A 24496-nucleotide genomic window follows, 5' to 3' on the forward strand; every position below is an offset into this window, starting at 1 on the left:
ATGTGGAAACTAATATCGTAAGTACGAGCGTCAAACCAAAAACGATATTTATCAGCATAATTTTGCTTCTAATAAATCTCATGATACATAATACTGAACAATATTTTGAATACTCGGGTATGCGCCCAAGTAAACAAATTTTGAGCGATTTTCATCTAATCTGCTAATTAATTTAAACTGTTTGTTTAGTTGAATTTACGATGAGGTTCGACGTATTTTTTTTTTTTTTGTTTTTTTAATTTACTTTCTTTGTTTGTTGCTGAGGTTGCTTCCCTGCGTACATTTCGTAAATTTTTTCTTTGTTTACTTGCAATTCACTTTGGCCCATTTTCTAAGCGTAATTATCGGGTATATATACATATATGCAGTTAAACAAACAAGTGTATTTATAAGTATAAAAATAGGTTTATATTTATGCAGGTGTATATTTATTTTAAAATTTGAGAGTAGAAATTCACGAAGTGCATTCAGTGAGATTTTCACAGTTCATTGCCAGCAAAAATCAAATTTAGTACATTTCAATGTCACAAAAATTATATGTATAGTATATAGTAAGCTATTTAAATATATATGACATTTAAATAAAACCGGATACAAAAATAATGTCGATGTATATGTATGTGCCACACGAGTTATCGCAAACAGCCTTTTGGCTAAGAAAACGTGTAACGAAACTAAATAGCAGATATACCAATTTAATGAGGCATCCACATATAGTACATACATATATTGTTGCACTAATTCAACTCGATAATTTTGCTGTTGCTTTAACATGTAATGTTGTTTTGACAAGCGAACTGAAGCGAGCAGAGAAATGGCGAATCGAATACAGCTAAGGTATCTGGATAATCGTTGCTGATTCAATTTTATTATTGTTTGAAACAAATGAAATATTTTGTAATTTCTTGAACAGTTTTTCGAATTTTCGTTGTTATTCTCTTCGTAGAACAATAAAAAATGTATCGATCTTTAGCGAATTTCTCTCTCTGGCATAAAATTTATATATTTTATACTTCGGGATTGGAAAACAGTAACAAATATTAATAATCGAAAATCGCTTTATAAATTTAAAAAAATAATCTCCATTAAGGTCTCTACAATTTTGCGTGCGCTTAAACAAATTCTCAAAGCACTTTTGCCGTTCTAATTTATGTATCTCCAAAACATGTATTCTAAATGCATCAACCTCCTCTTACGGTGGCGAAAAACGTTGACCTCTTAGTTTTTTTTTTACGTACGAAATAAGTCATTCAATACCAACTCTGGACTTTACGGTGGATAACTCATCAAATCGGAGTTTAAAGGGCTCAAAAATGCAGTTGTTTCAGTCGATGTGCGAGAGCTCGCATTATCGTGGTGAAAAGTGGACGTATTCGGTAGTTTGTTTTTGATATTTTGAAACAGAACCGGGAAAAAATAGTTGTATACCACTCCGAGTTTACTGCTCAGTGCTTTTTCATACCACTAGTTGCATCATAATCAGTTTCTTCAAAAAAGCAGGCAACCATTTTCTTGTAAGTGTTTCGAGCGGGAACAACTTTTGTTGACCCAAGCAGTCAACTGTTATTTATTTTCAGGCTGCATAAATCTACAATTTATCACCTGTCACCAATTGACAGGAGCCGTTTTTATGCGATTGACAAATTGTGTAGGATCCAACGTGAAAAACATTTTTTACAATCAAATGTTTATGCGATATTGAATGTATGCTCACCACTAATTAGTTGTCCTAATCTTAAAATGAGTCTCATGCCAATCTTGCACTATCAGTTTGAAGACAGCATCAATTGTTTTCGGAGGAATAACTGATTTTGGACGAAATACATATTTGCAGTGATCTACGACCTCGAATGTATTCACCATAAATTTGATAAACATAGGTCTTGAGTAGAGCTCCTTCTTATAGGAGAAGTTTATCGAACTTTATTATAGCAGAAATTTGACCGTTTGGTCAAAAGAGTTGGTAACTCATATTCAATTCCAAATCCATAGAGAGAAAAAGAACATTATGACTTTTAAAAGGCAGTATCTAGTCTAGTTAGTTTCATAAAAGTATTACCTCGTTTAGCTCATGAGAACATAGAGTTATATAAATATGGATCAAATCCTTTTATCTGGCTAGAACATACCTAATGTCAACAATGGGAATATTATCTCTGTAATAACAAATCGTAGGCGTCATACTTTTAGTAATAAATTTTTACTTTTTGTAGCTTTAATAATAATATGAGACCAAAAATCAGTACACTACCTAACCATAAGACTGGAGCCCTGATTAAACTTCTAGGTGGAAATTCAGCATGCCGCAGGAAAGGCAGCTTAAGTCACTTCCCAACAAATGGCCAACATTGTGGGCCCAGCGAAGTAAAGAGAAAGCTCCCAATGTCGATGACAATCAGTGTCCTATTATACGGAGCTCAGATCTGGGCAGATGAGCTTAAAAAGGAAACCGGCGTAAGGTAAACTGTAAATTCGGAGAAATCGACTTTTACGCAACTCAGCTGTTATATGGTCACGGGTACTTCAAAAAAAACCTCCACAGAATGGGAAAAGGCGAAGAGACCTGAAGTAATGCAAATGTGGCTCCAAAGTGGGCGACCTTTCCTTAGAGGGGATTTTTAGTGACCTGCAAATGGCACATACCATTCGTTGCTGTGACGACAGAACTGATGATGCGCTAAGTATTTTCTATCCCCCCACCCGCAAAAAACAAAATATGATAAGAATATGAGAATTCCATGTATTAAATATAAATATTTTAAAATGTTGCATATGACACTTGCTATAATACATTTTTGGCAGTTTAATATGTATCAAAGTAGTTAAGTACTAATTTTAGCAATACAAAAGAGTGTGTACAATATATTAACCAAATACGCTAAATAATAAAACAAATTAACACTGAAGCGTCAGGCAATAAAAAAAGGTGTGATATTTTTCTGTTGATAAACACAAATAAAAGATAAAAATAAAAAAAAAAACAAATAAGAGAACGCCGCAGTTGAGAGCACCAAACGCGACAAGCAAAAAAAATCACAAAACATATGTTGTATATCTACAAAAGAAAGGTTGTATTTTAGCGCCACTTAAACGTGTCGCAGCGCAAACAAAGCGTGGCGTGTGACCCACAGTGCTGCGGACGATGGTGCTGATTGGCGTATGAGCGATTTTGATTGACTACGCATGGTCACTACATAGTTGCACTACAAAACCATATATGAATGTTTATTCTATATATAAGTATCGGCGCCCATTCATAGGTATATCCACATGTATTTGTAAGTTGCTTCCTGCATGCGATTTAATGGGGTGAAATAGATTTTTCACATGACAGCCGGCGAGCGGGCATAACAACAAAAACGCAGCAAATCCGATGCTACAACAAATTACCAAAAACAAATAAATGAAATAATAAATTTGCAATTTAAACAAAAAGCGACAACAAAATATTAAATTGCCTTCGCTTGTGTATTGGTTAATTGCTTTTGTTTTTGTATTTTCTACTGGTTGTTGTTTGGCTTATTTGCACAGATTGAAATGTTTGTTATTCGATTAACTTTCTGTTTTGTTTTTGTTTATTATACTTGTATATTATTGATATCTTTTGACTCTCGTGATAGCAATTTTGCTGAACTTTTTCATTGATATTTTTATTTTTTATTATAAAATATTTTTATATTTTTAGGTTACATTGTATTCAATTTGAGAAAATGGTTTACATTAAAATTGTTGGATTATATTTTATATGCTGTACTTAATTTTGTTGTTTTCAGAGAGAGTGCAAATGATCTTCTTCTTTTCAGTCTGTTGTTATAAACAAATCAAATCAAATCAAATCAAATCAAATCAAATCAAATCAAATCAAATCAAATCAAATCAAATCAAATCAAATCAAATCAAATCAAATCAAATCAAATCAAATCAAATCAAATCAAATCAAATCAAATCAAATCAAATCAAATCAAATCAAATCAAATCAAATCAAATCAAATCAAATCAAATCAAATCAAATCAAATCAAATCAAATCAAATCAAATCAAATCAAATCAAATCAAATCAAATCAAATCAAATCAAATCAAATCAAATCAAATCAAATCAAATCAAATCAAATCAAATCAAATCAAATCAAATCAAATCAAATTGGTGAAATTGTTTACAAGACAAACAAGAAAAAACGCTAACTTCGATTGCATCGAAGCAATAATAATACCCTTCACAAATAAAAATCGGTTAGTTGCTATGGCAGCTATATGCTATAAAGAAAGGCTACTTAAACCCAGCCTCAAAGTAACTACCAACAGAGCTGAAGGAATCTACCCTAGACAACATGGCTTTAGATCTGGCGGATCCACTCCAGGAGCATAAAAACGAATAAAATGCATCATTAAAAGTGTACAAGCCGCACCTCACTGCAGCCCTCAGAGTAGCATCAGCCTAACGAACAGAGTCAGGTGATGCAATATCGGTTATAAACGGTAATGCATCAATTGACCTTCTGGCATACGAAAGGAAAAAACTGTGGGAGCTAAAGAAAACATTCGAAATAACAAGAGCGCAATAGAACAAATATAGTAAGATACAATAACAACATAGCACTTAAGATGGGAGAATGAGAGTTCGGCAGATGAACGGCCAGACTAATAAAAGGCCTAAACTTATGGACAGGCTGTGAATTCGGAAAATTGAACGTCAACCTCAAATAACGCAAATGCGGTTCCTTACAGGGGTAGTTTTTAATGACTTGCAAGTCGCACACGATTTGAACAATTTCTACGAAAATTAAAGCATTGCTTTAATTCTTTTTTCGTATGATAGCAGTATGCTATAATAATCCGATATAGGTGATTTCGACAATTATGTAATTATTTTGTCAGTATTTAGTCTGGTTCCACTTTGCCAACCTTCTTCGACTGCTAAGGATTTGATAATCAGCTCGATCGTGCTGATCATTTCGCTATTGACAATCCATCTATCTTGGTTAGCTTAATATGGTACAAACAACCATCGATAGAACAAAAGGTAAATTATGACAAATACTAGATTATTTTGTTATTATTTATTTAATGAAATCCGATTCGAATTTGTATGAAATGGCAAACTGCAAATTTTCGAGTCTCGATTTCAGCACCAACTAACTGATAAGAATTGTGCTGATTTTCTAATTGACAGCTAGTCACTGATTTGATTTAATAAAATATATATTTGACCCAATTGAAGAAGCAAATTAATGATTTTAGAATAATAAGCGAAAAAAATTAAACAAAAATAAAAAAAAAATAAAATAAAAAATAAATTAAAAAAAAAATAAATAAAAAAAGCTAACCGATATTTCTGAGCTAACAGGAAATGCTATTATTAATATGATTATGTATTCCCATCTTATTCATAAATTCATTAATCAACTAGCTACCACACAACTAGTGCAAATCTAGTTACTATCAAACTAGTATCAATAAAAGCGATTTTATTAAGTATATACATATGTATTGGAAAACATTAAGCATGCATTGCTAGTTTACTCGCTTTAGATAATGGCGCGCAGAAAATATTATTATTTTTTTGGTGTTTACTTTTGGCGTTGGTGTCAACCAGCACGCGTTGGCGGTCGAATGTGGTACAACAATGTAAAAAAGCGAGACAATTTTCAACAGAGAAAAACACAAATCAAAAATAGCGCTTTTCACAGCAGCAGTGTGACTAAAAAAATCGAAATAAATATAAATGTAAAACAACAACAACAAAAGTATACAAAAGGCGCCAACAGAAATTGCACGAGTTGTAGATATTTTTTTAAAAATAGCACTGCAACGATCGCAACTATGCACAGCGACTACGCGGAATCGGTGTTTATTTTTATTGCTATTACATTTTATTTATTTGTTTTTTTTTTTATTTCTATTTCTTATAAATTTTATTAATTTTTTTTTTGTTTCTATTTCTGTTTGTTTATTTTTAATTTTTGTGTGCAACCAAGTTTTTATGAACTTTATATTAAATCTTGTTTATTACCTATCAAAGTTTTAACACATTCACACTGCGCTGGTCACTTACATATATATTTATTATATTATTTTTTGCGCTGATATTCTTGTTTATATTAATTTATTTTATATACTATATATATTTGTAATTTTTAATTTTTAATTTATTAGTGCCATAAAAACGAACTCGCAGACGAAAAATTAAAATTTTAAAATTTCGACCGTATGAACACCACGTGCGCGTTGAAAATTCGTGCATAAACTGAATTGGACAGACGAAGTGCTCAGCGGCGCGTCCACAAATTCGCTGCGCAGTGATTGAATATTGTTTGCGAGCGAGATCCTCTTTACTGCTGATAACAGCAGTCAGCGGACAGTGGATGACTGAGCAAAAACAAAAAAAAAAATTCAAAAACAAAAACAAAAAATTGTAATAAGACATAAAAAGAAAAACAGAGCACTAAACTGCTGTAGTGGACACTTTGATTGAGTTTGTGTGATAGAGTTGCCATCTTCTTTAAAGATTTTGCTAACTTAAAGGTGCAGAAAAATTTAAATTTATTGCAATTATTTTTTTTTTTAATTTGATAAAAAATGTATAAATATAAAAACGAAAACCAAAAATATATTAAAAATTTATTTACTGGCATTAGGGTGAGCCCAAAATTTGCCTGACGAATTCGAATTCGAATTTAAAAAAACTGTTTAGAGGGGAAAGACTATACTTGCAGAAAACAATTTTAGGTGTTGAAAGGTGCCAATATAAATATGTAAAAAAAATTAATTTCAATAAAAAATACCTTAAATGTTTAACGCTTTAAGAAAGAATTTTTACATTGTGAGTTGAAAAAAAAAATTTTAGTTCAAAATTTTTTTGTTCCCAAAACTTTTTTAGTTAAAAAATTTTTAGTTTAACATTTATTTAGTTAAAATTATTTTTTACTTCGTAAATATTTTAAAGTTAAGACATTTTTAATGAAATTATGATATTTTAATACATTTTTTAACTTCAAACTTCATCAACGTCTTTTGAAATTAATTCTTAAAATTTTTCCTATTAAGGATATTTTTCTCTGTATATATGTTAATTTTAACTCATGAACTCGTTTTTTTACTTTTTGACTCACCCTATTGTTTATAGATCCAAAGCTAAGTCTATATTATACAAAACTATCAAATTTCTTTGATAATAAAAAGTAATATGCAAAATATAGTAAATATTTGCACTATAATTTTCAATGCTATTGCACACCTGGTAACACTAATCTATTGTTAGCGATAAGCGAGAGCGCCATAACGCTATCAACTCTCAGCGCAATCGAATAGGCGTCATATGTTTTTGTGCTCAGCTGATACTGTGTAATGGTCTATGTTGGACAGATATACTCGTATGCACTGCTGATGCATTCCCAAAACAACTTAGAATATTTTCACCAACTACTCTAATTCAAAGGGCGTTTATATTACACTGACTTATTTATAAAGCATAAAACATAATTATTGGGTATTCTAACAAATCAAATCAATACACATATAAAATACATGCATTTGGAAGATTTATGGAAAATTTTTCTCACAATGAGTTGTTGTAAAACGAAATAAAATATGAAATTTTGAAAAAAATTGTTTCTAGCGTAACTGTGGACAAAACTAGGAACTTCTAAATGACTCCGATTATCAGAATAGAGCAGAGTTAGTGTCCCACGAGGGATATATTTTTTCCAAATTGGTATATAGTGGTTGCAGTTTGAAAATGTTTTGCTAAGAAATGTTTTAAATTTATTTTTGAATATAATTGTTAAAATTACACCAAAAACTATCACTACTTTTAAAGAAAACTAGTGTTTTGTTCTCAATGCATGTGAAATGCCATTGCAACTCAGTTACCTCTCGACCAAGTTGAACCAATTTTGATTTATGTTTGCCTCTACAATGAAGATGAATTATATTCTGGGTCTGAAAATACGATAGTAGTACAAGTATACTTAGAACCTAGCAGAAGCCTTTTCCGTTCCTTCACATTTCTTCTAACCAAGTGAACTTATTTATTAAGTTCTCATTTCATTCTAGAGAGTATTACTACAAAAACTCGGATTTGCAGTGAGAGATATCCATGAGTGAAAATGGGCCTACGAATAATAGAAAAGACGAATTAGATCAAAGAAGTGTATCCCATCTAGATGAGTGCTAGGACTGCTTTTTGAAGCGAAACATTTTCCAATTTGTTATGTTGCCTCTCAAGGGAGCTGGTATATAATTGTCTATCCGTATCGAAGCTGGCTCGATAGGCGAAAAATTAAGAACTGATTTATTAGCTGTTTCTCAGGCCACTTTACAAAGGTTATCCAAAAGCGATTGAGAGTTCACTGAAACCGACTAATTGAAGGCGTAAGCGGAAATTGTATTCCACGAAATACTTGAGGGGTTACATATTTTTACGGGTTTCAACTCGATTTTTTTATTATTTCATTGAATTCTAAAACACCTTAAAAAAATTATCCTAAATTTTCAAGTAGATCCGGGTAATATTTTCGGAGATAAGGCCTTGAGAACTTGTGCGCTCGTGGCTAGCTAGGCTAAGTGCGCTGTCTTTAAACGCGTTTTTCTCGAAACTGTGTTTTTGAAGTCGGTTTGCGTGATTTCTCGAGAGCTATTTAACCGATCTTGATGAAATTTTACACAGGTATTTGACATACAATTCTTAAAGACTTAGACGAAGGTTTTTTTCGATTAGAACTATTTAAAAAAAAAATGTGGCGAAATTTTCACTGAAATTTTAATTTTTTTTTGTAAAAATATCTGCCAAAAATCCAATTTTCAGTTTTTTTCTTCGTCCAAGTTCTAAGTTAAGGTTTTAACTAAACACGTATTTTTTCATTTTAGATGATCCTGTAAGGAGTTATCCTGCCATTGCAGGCACATCTCTTTTCCGAGGGGTCACCGGTAATGGCGTCGCAGCTGCCGAATTTAAAATATTTTTTCCAAAATGTTTAGAATTTCTTTGATAATTGTTATGTATGTATGTAACAATAAAAATTAGAATAAAATATTTCATTTTTTATATGAGAAAAAAATGTTGAAAAAGGGCTGTTTTTTACCCGAGTAAACCCATGTAACTCCTAAACTGCTTATAACACCGGATTTTAGCTTCCTTTGGGGACTAAGACTAACGCGATAATTACACTTAAAGCAAAAATGGGAAAAAGTAACTCGGGAAACAAAAAAAGACTTCCTAAAAAGTAATCACTTGAGCTTGGACCCATATAATATGTATGTTTGTATGTATTTTGCAGCCTGTTGCGTAAAACTCCGAGGAAGTTATGCAAACACGAGCGTAAACTACAGCAAACACACACGTGTTGCCCACTTAGGGAAGGTAAGACCGCATTTCATATTAAATTACATTTGAAACAGTGACAGCGTGTGCTCAGCAGCGTGAGCGGCTAAAAATAGCACCGCGTTGCGCACATAAATTCATAAAAATCGAGTCGAGTATGAAAGAAATTAGAAATACATAAAATGTATGTATAAACTCACGTTTGTTTGTGTGTATGTATGAGCATGTTGCAATCGTGCAGTAAACGTGCGCGCCGGCACACATGCACCTTCTGAACATGTGATGTTGCACACACATATTTGAATATGAAACATAAGCATACATATATGTATATGACACCACAGCTGATTTTTACACTCACGTGCAATATGTCACAAGAGGAGTTTTACAATTTTTTAATGGTGTGAAAATTGTTACTAAAGAAATACGATTCCTGGCACGAATTAAAAAAGTTACATGAGCAATATATTTCATAGGGTAAACTTATTAATTTTTACCCATTATTAGTTAATTGTATAGATATATATATTGTATATGTGACAGAACTTGGTTCGTATAAGAGATTATAGTAGTACATTGGGGCATATGGAACTAATTTCAAAGTCGGGTGCGTAAAGTTCCTAAAATTTGTTTTCTGGAACAGAACAAAAAATTTTTTGAGACCATACCATTAAAATCGCTAATATGTGGAAATTTTTAATACTACCAATATAAAGTATTTTTAATATTTTTCGCCTTTGCAACAAAAATTTGGTTACTAGTACATAAAGCAAACTAATGTTTCGGTGAAAAACTTTCACCATAAATGCTATAGCAACTCAGCAACCTCTCGACCAAATTGAATTAATTATGATATATAACATTTTCACGACATTTTTATGATACAGTTCAAAATTGAGGCCGTTACAACTTATTTTCAATATAATTTTAAAATCAGATTCACTCCTTTTATCGAAAAAATTTTAATGTATGGCTACTCGCATCAAAAAAATTATCAGCATCTGAGGGGCAAATGAAGAATTCCCGATACTTTCTTGACAGGGTGTATATTTCAAATTCATCATGTGCGGAATATCAGGAACTCTTTACCTATAACTGACTTTATATAAAATTATCGGTTAGTCGGTTCGGAACTTTACTCAGTTGCATACAGTACATATGGAATAATTTAAGTTATCTTACTAAATTTAAGACAATATATTATTGAACCTTTTGGGAATAGTGAGTGAAATCAGATTCCGATTTTTATAAAAAAAAACTCTTTTGCTTCAAAATTAAGCGATAAATTCGCGTTAAAGGACCTGTAAGGAGAGATTTGATAAATATCGGTTGTAAACTCCGAGACAGCTAAGCATGTTTTGGTTGAATTTTTAATATTTTGGTGTTATTGACTTTAACTTAAGGAGTTACATGGGTTTCCACGGCTACAAAACAATTATTTTCTCATATAAAAGCTAAATATTTTATTAGAACTTTTTATTATTGCAAACATACACGATTAGCAAAGAACTTCATGAAATTTTGGTAAAAAATTTTTAAACTCGGCCATTGTGACGCCACTTCCGGTGACCCCTTGGCAGTATAACTCCTTACAGGGTCATCTAAAGTGAAAAAATACGTGTTTTAGTTAAAACCTTAACATAGAACTTGTGCGAACGAAAAAAAACTGAAAATTGGATTTTTGGCCATCGAAAAAAAAAATTCTATGTCCAAGTTGTTTCTCAGATACAATTCTCAAAGACTTGTGTAAATAAAAAAAAAACTAACTTAATACATTACAAGAGCTTAGATAGGACGGATATTCAATTTTTATTTATAAAGTATAAATTTCCAATGACATAACTGGTATTAGTTAGGCAGCGTATATGATAATATGACGATACAAATGGATTCGCTTTTATCAGATCCTCTTCTGTGACTGGAACTCTGGGACTCCCCTCAGGGCTTTGAAATTGACTCATAGTCTTGGCTCCCTCATTACGGTTTGCGGCTATTATAGGTTCTTACTCCTCAGTTTAAAAATATAGTTTTATAACAGCTAACTCAAGTATCTTAGAGCATGTGTGCTAAATTTCTTAAAAAGTAGCATAACTTGACCACAGCTTGATAAACTGTGTACCGAATGAATATATTATCAACCCTACGGTTGAGATAAAACACAGTTAAGTGAAGGTAATCTCTTTAGAATTACTGCTTTAATACTAAACATGGATAAATTGGAGACACCTCTAGTCTATTACTAAATATTGTTTGAAGCAAACTTGAACTCAATAATGACACTCTCAATTTTTATGTTTGCCAAACTCTTTCAATCCGCTCCGATAAGTTAATATTGAGTCGCGCCTGCACTGAAAGTTACCTTACTTGTAAAACTCAATTTTTTGTATTAAGTTACTATTATTTTGCTTATTCAGTCTCAATAACAGTTTGTTGACAGTTAAAAAATTGCTTACAATGCAAAGTAAATATGTATGTATGTATGTGTAGTATGTGTAATTACTCAAAACAAGAGGCGTTCATTCATAATATGGCGATATGAAATCATACGCATGTACAAGTATGTACACGTGTACAGTTATGTACTATATATTTATTGTTGTGTTGTAAACTCAATTAGTTTGATAAGTTATCACAGTCAACTAAAAAGTCGCCCAGATTGGATTTTCTCTTTTATCTATGTCATAAAAATTTGCCATGCATTATTATATAATATTCAGGTAAATATTAAGGGTATATAAAAAAGAAAAAGGAAAATGCAAGTTGAAATATATGAAGTGACGTCATTGCTAATTATGTACAAGACAACTGGTAACCACGGAGGTTGATTTTTATTTTTTACTATCACAAAAGGTGTACGTTTGCCAAACATTGGAGAGTGATGAATCGAACAAACAACCCATATAAATCAAAGCGAGAAATAATATAAGGCGGTGACAACATTTTAGTGAAAAAATTATAATATTTAGCAAAAAAGTTTCAGTTATTCTAAAACAGTTCTGCTGCTTCTTTACTTAGTCGCCACCTTATTGGAAACCCCTTTATATTGTCTAGAAATGCATTTTTGAAGTGTCAATTTCTCACAGCGACGCAGTTGAAGTTTTGGCGTGTGCTCACAAACTTTCCATAAAATTCTGCCACAAACTTTATTTAGCTGATAATACAAGTATATGCTCGTACTAATATTACCTCAGTACTTATCGAGACACTAATAATGATAATAATGAGACAAAATGCGTTTTAGAGTAAAGTATGTAAACAAGTACGTACTTATTTCTGTAATTACAATTACTTCATTATTTACTCGCTGATGTTTGAATGCAGTAAAGCGAAATTTCGCCTTTGAGCAAATTATTTGCTCTGGCACTATCAGTTGCCTATTTTTAAACGCGATTATTTCAGAAATAAATACTCAATAAATATAGAAAATTGTCTCAAACTGAAGCTGCATTCCATCGATTTGCATTGCTTACATACCCGATGGATTGCGATTGAATAGCTTGTCGGCGTCTAGTCTCAATCGCTTATCGCTGCCAAAGTTGAAGTCGCGCTCAGCGCACGAGCGTTAATGCAAATAAACAACGAGCTTGTAAATATTGGATTAGCCACTGAATGAAGATAGTAAGAAGGCAGCGCAGTTGTACATTGAACTGTGGCAAAAGTGATAAGACGCTAAGCCGCGCTGTGTAGCGGGCATCTTTATACTACTGTGATCAAATTAAAATTTGAATTTTTAATTTATACTTCACCTGCTACTTTTCGAATCGGTAATTTTTTTTTCTGTAAGTTAGTAGTACTGTTAGTGACATCTACGCTACATTTCATTCATTAGTATTTGAGATACGCGTCGTTTTGTGAGGCTCTGAAAGTGAATTCTTCGATTTTTACTATGTCTGAATTTATTGAACGAAAAAGTGCGATAATGCACCATCTCATACTCATACTCATCATTTCGCCACATTTTCAATTAATATCATGCCACAACCACCGCGTTCGCCTGATTTACCTTCTTCTGGCTATTCAGCAAATCCACATGACCACTTCGAGGACACCGTTTTAACTCAATTGAGGATATAAAAGCTGAATCGAAGAAGGCTCTGATGGCCATCACGACGGAGGATTTTTCCAAGTACTATGATGACTGGAAAATTCATTGGCATAGGTGTATTGCAGCGGCAGGGAATTACTTTGAAGGAGATGAAATGGACAAAATTCACCTTTCAATTTGATCACACTAGTGCAAAAAAACTGTAATCATCTAGCGCAAGAAAAACCCATCTAGTCAGTCGACTATCTTTCTTCCTACTTTTATCGTTTTTACATGTTTATGTCTTATGATAAGTTAGTTGTCAGATTTCAGTCAGAAATATACCAGTTTCATATTAATTCAGTTAAATTGAGGACTCTAATACATAATATCAGAAGAAAATTTTAATTTGGATCCTTTTTGCGTCTTCCATGCCTTCCTATCTTATATGCGAATTCATATGAATTTGACAAACCTTTAAAGAATCTGAGTTTTACGAACATGATTGTAAAACAAATAAATAAATAGAAATGAGTTTTGAAGAGAAAGACTACAGTTGAAAAACTTGGCTTGACGATAAGATCAAAAATAACTATAAAGATTGATATGATTTATCGATGAGCAGAAGACGGAGAACGCAGACCCCAAAAGAGATTTTAACCAACAAAATAATTTTGGATGACCGTAAAGTGGCACTCTAAAGATATCAACTGAACGGAGACATCATGTCATTCACGAAGATTTGGACATGAAAGAGCTCTGTGCAAAGTGGGTGCCACGTGAGCTCACTCCCGATCAAAAATAACATTATTTTCAAGAATAATCGATATGTGATAATGGATGAAACGTGGTTCCATGATATCACTCCGAAGTCAAAAGGCCGAGTGGACTGCACCCGATTTACCCGCTCCAAACCTTGGAAAACCCAACAGTCGACTGGCAAGGTTAAGGCGTCTGTGTTTTGGAATGCGCATGGAATACTTTTTATTGACTATCTTGAAAAATGAAGGACCATCAACAGAAACTATTACATAGCATTAATGGACCGCTTGAAGGACGAAATCGTTGATAAATGGCCGCATTTAAAGAAAAATTGGGTGCTGTTTTACTCAAGACAGTGCACTGTGTCACAACTCAGTGCAAACGGTAGCAAAAAGCAATGAAATGGGCTTCGAATTGCTTTCGCATGCCTCGCATTCACCAGATCTGGTACTCAGGGACTATTTTCTGTTCTCACACCTAAAAGAATACTCGCTGGGAAGAAGTTTTCATCGAATGAAGAGTGATCGCCCAAACTGAGGTCTATTTTGAAGTAACGGTTGGAGTTGGAAGGAACCTGTAATCAATTTATCACCCTTGAAAGAAACTATGTTGAAAAAAAAAACGAATTTTGCCAAAAAGTGTGGCCCGTCGAAGAGTTTGACTCCATTATCCACAAACGATGATTTGGTAATTTTTGCGGTATGTTTCGGATCGCTATCCTGCATGAAAATATCTCCATGTCCATGTTCGAGTCCGAATATATCCTGACATGGAAGATATGAGTCCTCCAAAATACCAATATAATCTGTTATACGCATTATACCATCGATCCGTCGTAGTACATTCAGCTAATTTCTGTGAAAACAACTCCAAGTCATCAGTAATCCACCCCCAAATTTCATCTTTTAGTATATGCTGGGATCCTGTACACCACCAACCTGTTAGCCAACTCATGTACTTGCGTGCCCACATGATGCTATTCAATTAGTTTTGGTTTCATCGGAAAAAATAACTCTTATCCAATAATCCGTAGTGAATTATTCATATTTTTGGCGAACTCTAAGCTCTAATAACTTAGGAACGGGGTTTTTACCACCGCTCTAGTCTTGAGCCCGTTTTTTCAGGCATCTTTATACAATGCTGATACTGACATTGACTCTAAAGAGCTCTCTGATGACTTTATTACTTTCCGCAGCAGTTTTTGTTACTCCTCAAATGAAGACAACCATAATATAGATAGCCTTTGTGGCAGTGCTTGGGCTTCGGAAACCTATACTATATTTATAAATTTATATATGAAATTAGCAGTCTATGCTGCTTGTGGTCTACTGAATATAAAAACCTGTTGAAATAATTTTATGACGCTCTAGATCATATTTGACCCGTTTTTGCATCAAACAGCTGCCGGACACACTTTAATTAAAATATAGAGATCAAACTTTACACGAACATGAAAAAGGTAGTACTAAATTATGATTTTTGTTTATCGGTTCGGATTGCGCACCTGTTTAGTTGGGCTTAGTCCGGGTTAAATTTGATCCAAAGTTCACATTATGAAAACCTACATATTTTTTTAATTCCAAACAATAGTTTCCAAAACTAATACTTAGTATATTTATACTTTTATATCATCGGTTTTTATTAGCCGCCTACCACTTCATATTTATGCTTATTAATTCTTTAGTTATTTTTATTAATTTCTTCATTCAATATTCTTTCTTTTATTTCACATTATAACACATTAACTTTAAAATTTCTACCAAAAAGTTAAAAGCTGCTATAAATGGCATTACTTTGAAGGCCAAATCTAACTAACACCAACTAAGCGCTGTAAAATCATATTTGAATTTGCGCCTAAAAGTATGCAACAGTTATAATTACATTTCAACGCAACGCAGCGGAACTGCGCAAACAAACGCTTACAAACTAGTCAAACACTAATGAACCTACACACACGCACACGCATACGAAATACATACACACAATTTTGTTCATAACTGTAACCTTGAACGCAGCACCTGTTGCACAGTGTTGTTGTGTTATGTGTGCGAAATTTAAATATCGCATGACAAGCAAACGCTGAAAACTGAGAAGTAATAAATTGGCACATTGACACACTTTCAAATGAGTGAAACTAGAGTATGCAATATACATAAGTATACACGTGTAGTAAGTGGTTGTTTGTATGTGTGTAAAATTATAAGCCATTTTGTTGGCTATAAATTTGCAGTGAAATTTGTGTCTGTTGGGTATTCGTAGTCTTAACTACAAACTTATCTGCTCGGTTAATGAGGTGATTATGGAAATATTTGTTGAAAAATGAAGAAAATTTGAAAATGTGAGAGGTATTTATGTACTTAATTAGGGTTTTACCTACTCAGTTTACATTTAGAATTACTGCTTTTTTGTGTTGTTAATAAGTTATTAGAGTGAAGGGAGACATGCACTAGGTAATGTTATATTTATCTAAATTAACTGTAATTAGAATAGCAATAAATGGACAAATATGCGAAATTTATAGAAAATTCTTCGGTTTATCACCGTCGGAGCAAAATTTGAAAATTTTCCTTCTTTAGCCAATATTATGCATTTGAATAGCTCAACCTCGTTCCAATTGAGCTTCTTCTTATAAAGTTTTAAAAATTGAAGCAAATAATAAAATATCAGTTAAACATATTTTATATAAATTTTTAGTTAAAATAAGCCAAATTGATATCATAAGGGCATCAGAAAAGTATTTGCTCTCATTGCCACTATTCCAAATGGACTACTATACTACGTGAAGAAATACTTGTAAAAGAGGAAATTTTTTTCTTTAATTTTCGTATATGGTTTTTGTAAACTTAAAAAAATCAAGAAAATATTTATTAAGAATAAAAAACCAGTAAATAGTTCATAGCACCACAGAAAGCCTTTAAACTTAATTTTACTTAACTTTGTAGAACTACTTGAAATGCAGACAATGGCCGCGTGAACTTTCTTTCTTATACAGGTATATATTATTGCGCCAATACTCAGCATTGTTTCTACGGGCACACACACACACACACACCCATCTCTACTTTATGAAAACGTGCTGCAAAAGCTTGGTGTGTGCAATAGTTCAGTGTTGTGTTGCTTGTTCTGGCAAAGGTAACTGTGCACAATATATGAGCTTGAGTGCACAATACAGTACCCTGTAAGAAATCTGTGCATTCAACTGAAAGCATATTGGAAAAATATTAATACATTTGAAATTTTCTCACTGATAATTGAATAGAAAACTGTAAACGAGGAACCATCGTGTAATAAGACCGCATTCTTGGAGAGACTTTCTGAGAGGTGTCTAAGAACCTATTTTTCAGAGCATTAAGCCTAATTTGTTTCAAGCGTGTTGTCAGAAAATAACAATAAAATTGATCGAATGTAGACTTTCAAGTCGAGATCATCGTGAATAAGTTTTGAGATTGGTTTGGTCGTTATATCTGCATTTCTTGACATATTTTTTCTTTTTTTAAGGGGAGTTCTGCCAATGCGTTCACAAAATGTTTTTATAGCTGAATTGGTTTGAGGACGACCACTATTCGCCCCTATCAAGTTGCGATAAACAAAAATTCTAGTAACAGTAAGTTTTTTGAGAAGCTCATTAATTTCATTTGAGTCTCTTCCACGGTGTATGCATTGTAAATTCTGTAAATGGTACATTATGGCAAGGCTAGGTATTGAAAGTTTAAAAATAATCTAACGTACGAAGAGATTAGAACAGCTTAGAACACCGGTCCGTTGAGATTCCTTTAACTCTTTTGTATTGCTCTTAATGACCCTCAGAAATCAAAAATGCGATTTGCTGAAGCTGCTATGCGGCTATGTCTCCTGATTCGCAAAAAGTATGACTGTCGGGATGTTTTAACTTGCAAAAGTTGCATAATGTTGGTCAAAGCGTCTGTATGTCTTCAAAATATCTTTATCTGTACAAATTTGATAATTTGCGTCTGGCAAAGCTATCCAACTGAAATGATTTCCAGTACATCTCGTCTGAAAACTATGATTATGGTATAAAGTACTTTTGTTGCAATCAACGCCATCCCAGCAAAATAAATTTTCAGACAAGGACGTTTACTGGCTAAAAAGAGATACAAATATATAGAAAAACAAAATAATTAATTTAATGAAAGAAATTTTCGCATCGTGGGTCTGTGGTGTGGCCTCCATAATGTGGCGATTTAAACCAGTTGGACAATTCTTTTAGGGGAGATTGCTAAGTTCGTAAGACTGCCCTTAATGGCTATGCCAAATATGAGGGCTATCTGTCAATCATTTTGTTTACAGCAGCTACTTAAGTCGGTACACCTCAGTAGTGCCTTACGATTTTCACATTGAATTCAAATACCAAACAAAAAATTTTAAAAAATTTTGTATTTCCAACCCAATTTCCTGTACGGAATCTTTGCGAATGTTGGAAAAGGTTCGCGGGTGATATAGTTTTATCAAAAACACAAGCATACGAGTGGTACAAAGTCTTCAAAAAAGGTCGATAGGTCGTTGAAGACATGCCTCGTTATGATGAATTGATGAAAACATTAAAAATGTCTAGAATATGGTGCTTGAAAATTCTCAGGCGAGTGATAGAGAGATGGCAACAGAGCTCGACATCTCTCGCGAGTCCCTTCGAATGATTTTGATGGATATTTTGGGTGTGAAACGTGTTCTCGCTCGACTTGTCCCAATAAAACTGAAATTTCTTCAAAAATAGTACCGTAAACAGGTCTCTTTGGACGTACTTGATCGTCCGAATTCCGATCCGACATTGGTGGAGAGAATTATAACTGCAATCAGACATGAAAACCAAAAAAACCACACCAAAGCCGCTCAAAAATCAAGATGATGCTCATTGTTTTTTCCGATACTCGTGGTTTGGTGCATTATGAATTTATTCCGGAAGGAAAGACGGGCGATAAGGAGATCTATTTGGACTATTAAGGCGTTTGCGAGGGAACATCCGTTGAAAACGGCCGGAATTGTGGAAGAACAATTCATGGATTTTACACGATGCTAATGCACCATCGCATCAAGCCACGATTGTGACCGAATTTAAAGCCAAAAACGCAATTGATACCATCGATCAACCATTGTATTCACCGTTTGATTTTTTCTTGTTCCCCAAACAAAAATTGCCGCTGCGTGAAAACAGTTTTCAGTCGATCGAAGAGATGAAACAAAATTCAATAAAGGAGCTGAAGGTCATCCCAAAAAGTGATTATGAAAAGTGTTTCGAGGACTGGAAAAATCGTTGGCATAAGTGTATTACTTCTGGTGGGGATTACTTGGAAGGCGGCAAAATAAATGGTTGGTGAATATTTATATATCTCAGATAATTGATATTTCAAAAAATTTTATACAGTCAGATGGCCTAAATAAAGTGAGCTCGTTACGCTGATCGTTAATATATACATATGTTGTTGTATATTTTTCTCCAGCATTTCCTTCTTATTGTTACAAACTTCTTAGCAAACTTGTTTCACCCCATTAAGGGTATTAAATTAAGTTTAAACAATTGTTAATTGAACCAATATCCTAGTGGGTCATAGAGTGCTCATACGTACATATGGATGTGCAACTATTCCAATATAAATACATATGTATATGTGTTAACACCTAACAAACCACAATCGCACCTCAGCTAAAACAATGGTTGCTGCCACATGAGTTAAATCAAAGCACAAAAGAAGCAGCAGAAAAGTAGCAAAGCAGGCCAGCAACAACAAATGAAACACATACAATTTTTTTATACTTTCACCAACACCATTGCAGTTGTCTATCGGTTGCATTGGTTACACTAGTTTTTGTCAGAAATTTATACAGCCGCAATAAGCTTTCTTATTACCGTTATAGTTACCGTTTCACTTACAAGCTCAAATACAGCGGCAAACGCCCGTGTAGCTTACGTTGAGGGTCATGGACAACGCCGAGCATGACCGAGTAGTTGCCGCATCCTTGCTGCATTGCATGCACTGTTCACACACATGCACATGCACAAACACGTGTCCAAACACGTACATATATGTATGTTAGGATATTTGAATACAGCACGTGGACTGATGCATTGATTTCCCGTTATGCAGCCGGCAAAAATCGAAGAAATACAATTAGCACAATGACACGTTTCGTATTCCGCTGTCAATTATACAGTTGCTGTTGCATATACACAATCACCCACACACACACACACATGTAGTTGTGTATATATTTTTGAAGCTTGGCTCTTTAATAATATTTTATGGTTAATGCATGGCGAGTGGTTATGAATTTTATTATGGCTTCTCGTTGGAAATAAATGGATACTAATGGCACTGTGGCAAGAATATTTTGCAGCGTTGACTGTTAAACTCTTATTTTATGTGCAGTTATATATGCATGCATACACAATTGCATATGAACATTTAAGCTTCAACTGAAATCCATAATTATTTTTCCTTTGATTTCAAAATCAATCAAGCCTTGATTGACATATGAGTGTTGAGGCTGAGCACTGTCATCAGAGCTCAAGCACTTACAAATGCACACAAATGTATATTAGTTTTTTTGACGCGTGAACACCTGAGGATTTTGTTTTCATGCCACTCCACTTTCACTTGTCACATCACTTCACACACACACGTACAAACCGCTTCAAACAACGCTTGCATTTGTCAAAGCTGCCATAGCTTAGCAACTAATCACAGCTATCAAGAGCTCAATTCACATAGCGTGTCCTGCAGCTAATCAGTTTCAATCCCGGCTTTGTTTGTTTGCTCGTTAACTGTATTATATGTATGTATTTGCCACTTGTGAGTCTTTGAAAAGTTGTCACTGCGTCCGTGCGCCAACTGCACCGGCAGCCACCAGCAACGCGTGTGAAATGCATCTGATTTCAAAAGTGTAAGTTATTGGCCTTTGGGATTCAAAACACTCACCTGCACGTGGCAAGTTCTTCATTATTACTAACTTATACGGAAGGTAACAAGGTGAGCTTTTCTGCTGATATATGAAAGCTTCCCAAAGTTTTTAGTTTGATGCTTTGGTTAATAAATACATTAAGTGACGGAAAAAGCTCGCAAAGCTTAAGGGGTATAAGCATTGTTGAGTACCTGAAGCTTTTACGAATAAACATTTAAGCTAATTTACAGCGACATCTGGTGTTGATGTTTTTAAGAGTCAGCGATAACTCATAACGTATGGATACTAAATTTTTATGTCGCAGTACCGAAGTGACTTGGAATACAAGATTGAATATTAACGAACCATCTTTAATTTCATATAGTCCATTTAAATGATCACTATAATCAAGAGGAATATAAATAATTTATAGACTAATAAGATGTGCCAAAAACCTGCCGAAAAAATAAATCCAGAGATAAAGTAAGGACAGTAATGTCTGTGAGTCCAGGCTTTCTTATGTCTGCTTTTAGTGAATCCGTCAGGTATGGAAAAGTTAGATACAAAGATTACATTTGTGGAAGTGAACGATAGAGGCTGTAGATTTTTGGTAAAGTTGGATATTTACGGAACCACAATTCTAAAGTAGTGATACTACAAGGCGTGTTCCACAGTAAACAGGACTTTAAACAAAAACAGAACAAATGGGTTTTTCTACAAACTCTAAAATAAGTTGATTCAAAATAATCTCCTTCTGCTTCAACACAGCTTTTTGACGGGCGGATTCTGAGCAATTTTTGGTCGTCAGTCAATGTGTGCGGAACAAACCGTGCACACACCTTTCGTAAGCACAAATGTTCGGTCAAAGTGGGATAAAACGATGTTTTGGAGATGTTCAATTCCATTTTCATGAATTTCAATGATGATTTCGACTGATTTTTGATGAATTCACACACAGTTTCGATGGAATTTCCGGTGATCAAGGATTTTGATTGGCCCACATGTTGATCGAACATTTATGTCCTCACGACCACTTTGATAACGTTGAAACTACTCGTGCACTCTGCTACTGGATAGCCAATCATCGCCATAAACTTGTTTCATCAATTGAAACGTTTCGGTAAAAGTTTTACCAATTTTAAAACAAAATTTAATATTGGCTCTTTGTTCGAAGCTCATTTTCGCACCGATAACACAAACCTACCGACACTTAAAACGCAATAACTTCACTTCATGGAATGTCATGAAGTTCTCACTGGATAATCGTTAAAGATAGCAGATTCTAACGCACCAGTCGACATATAGAAGGCGTCACCAGTGGCGCTAGATTCAAAAGTCCTGTCTACTTTGGAAAGCACCTTGTACAAGAGTAATGGTCGTACAGAAAACACCATTAATAACCAGCATTTATTTCATCGGGAGATTAATTATAGAAGTGTCCTTTAGTACCTCGTTTAGTACCTCGGGTTTAGCTGCTTCAAAGGCTGGAATATCATCTTAAATTGCTGCTTTCCTATTGGTTTTCAGTTTTGGCAATAGCAAATAGTCACTTGGAGCTATTTTAGGTGAATACTAAGAGTGGTTGAAGTCCGTTTTTCCATCAAAATCTCGGACACTTTTTTGCATTTAATTCTTCACCATCAATTTTTATCATTAAATCGCATATACAAAACATAAAATTTTTTAAAAGTTTATCTATTTCGAGGTTCCCTAACTTTTTAAAGAAACCACAGAAACTTCAAATTAAATGGGGAATGTTTAATACCATTCGAAAGAACATTCCATGGCATTTGTTTTTTGAATATTATCTCTCTCAAATGTTGGTCGCGGGTACGTCTCAGATGGTCCATCCGATGATTTTCAATGACTCGTTCGAGCATTTCAACTGCTAACTGGCGAATGATACGACTGATGTTTTGCTCCAAGGCATCAACCGAAGCGGGATTGTCCGCATAGCCTTTACATATCCTCCCAGAAAAAAGTCAAACGGTGTGATATCACATAATCTTGGTGGCCAATCAAACGGCCCAAAACTTTAAATTACCTGCTCACCGAAAAATTCTCTCAATAACTCAATTGATTGATGCTGGAAGTGGCGCCGTCTTGTTGAAATCAAATGTCACCAAGATCGCGACCTTCAATTTCAGGCATCAGATTGTCGGTTGTTATATCGCGATAACGTCGGCACCATTTTTGAACCTATGATTCCGCCGGCCCACAAACCATATCAAACCGTTGCTGTTTATAGATGGAAATTGCAGCTCTTGAATTTCTTCAGGTTGCTCTTTGTCTCAAATGCAGTAATTTTGCTTGTTTACATACCCAATAAGCCTCACTGCTAAACAAAATTTGTCTCGAAAACTTCGGATCTTAAGATCTCGACGTAAAATGTGCCAAGTCGTTCCATACGTCAGCCCGAGTTGCTGCGAACGAAGCCGAACCGACTGCTGAGTATCTTGTTAAGGATTAATAAAAATAGTTTTGAAATAATGGAAGAAGAGGCCTAAAGGCGCTTGGTAGATCCATGATGGGTCAGAGAGTGGAGTCTCTAGTATGCAATCAAACCATTTAGTCACACAGTAGAGACTTCAGAAAGTAAGTACTTTCACAAAGTGCTATGGATATACTATATATCCATATAACCTGATGCTTTCGACTTAAATGGCTCTGAAATAAGCCACCAAAAGGGCTGATGTATCCAAGTTAAAAGTTTAAATCAGAGAAATCTTTTATATATGTTTTGTTATATCAGATGATTTTTTTAATAGCAATGTGGTAATAACTATAACACCAAGAAATCAAAGAAAATAGTTATAATTTTTCTGAATAATCGTTGACTGAAAATGCCTTTTTTGCACCCACTAAAATGTAAGATATTCAACAGCCAAGCACTTAAAAAATAAGGATCTCCACAAATGGTACTTCTTCTGAGATATGCTCTCGTATACACACGTATCTATACATACATGCATGTATTCGTGTTCCAATATTTTGAAGTATCCACTCATATAAATGCGAAATATATTGAGCTGTCTGCTTTGCCTTTCGCCTTCAGTGGAAATGAACATGTAATCCGTTTAGGCTTGCACACAATGAGCTTTTTGCACAATTCGCAGGTGAGAGGAAAGCGAGCAGACGTTGAGCTGCAAGCGGCAAGCAGGAAAACCACTTGAAAAGGAGACAACTAAAAAGGCATACCTGCAAGCATCTTAAGTCATTATGTGGTGCTTCCATGCCTCTTGACGACGGCTATCTTGTTGGCTGTGATTGTGTTTTTTATGCCACTGGTGAAGAGTGAATTTCCAATGACGTTACATTAAGGAAATTTGGCAAAATTAATGAAATTCAATAAGGAAATTGATAATAGTCATAAACAAGTGAAAGGTGTCGCATGAGGGCATAAAAATACTACAGTAATTACTCATTAGAGGACTGTCGCTTACAGCTTTGTATATACTATACTTAATACTGGGTTTGTAAATATTTGTGTTGTTTCC

The 24496-nt window shown here is 34.0% G+C and overlaps 1 protein-coding gene across 10 annotated transcripts in view; it reads right to left on the minus strand.

Annotated features, from left to right (window-relative positions):
• LOC126759943 (monocarboxylate transporter 5) overlaps positions 1–24496 on the minus strand; it is a 272426-nt gene that overhangs the window by 42197 nt on the left and 205733 nt on the right. Inside the window, exons 1-2 of one of the 10 annotated variants that reach the window (XM_050475184.1) lie at positions 20750–20987; positions 19993–20179 (exon numbers count right to left, since the gene is read on the minus strand). The exons of 4 other annotated variants lie outside the window; for them this stretch is intronic. The gene's annotated coding sequence lies outside the window, so the exon portion shown is untranslated. 5 more of the 10 variants (XM_050475187.1, XM_050475183.1, XM_050475189.1 and 2 more) reach the window with 5 other exon arrangements.

This window comes from Bactrocera neohumeralis, chromosome 5 (assembly GCF_024586455.1).
Source record: "Bactrocera neohumeralis isolate Rockhampton chromosome 5, APGP_CSIRO_Bneo_wtdbg2-racon-allhic-juicebox.fasta_v2, whole genome shotgun sequence".
In the NCBI taxonomy this organism is placed as follows: domain Eukaryota; kingdom Metazoa; phylum Arthropoda; class Insecta; order Diptera; family Tephritidae; genus Bactrocera; species Bactrocera neohumeralis.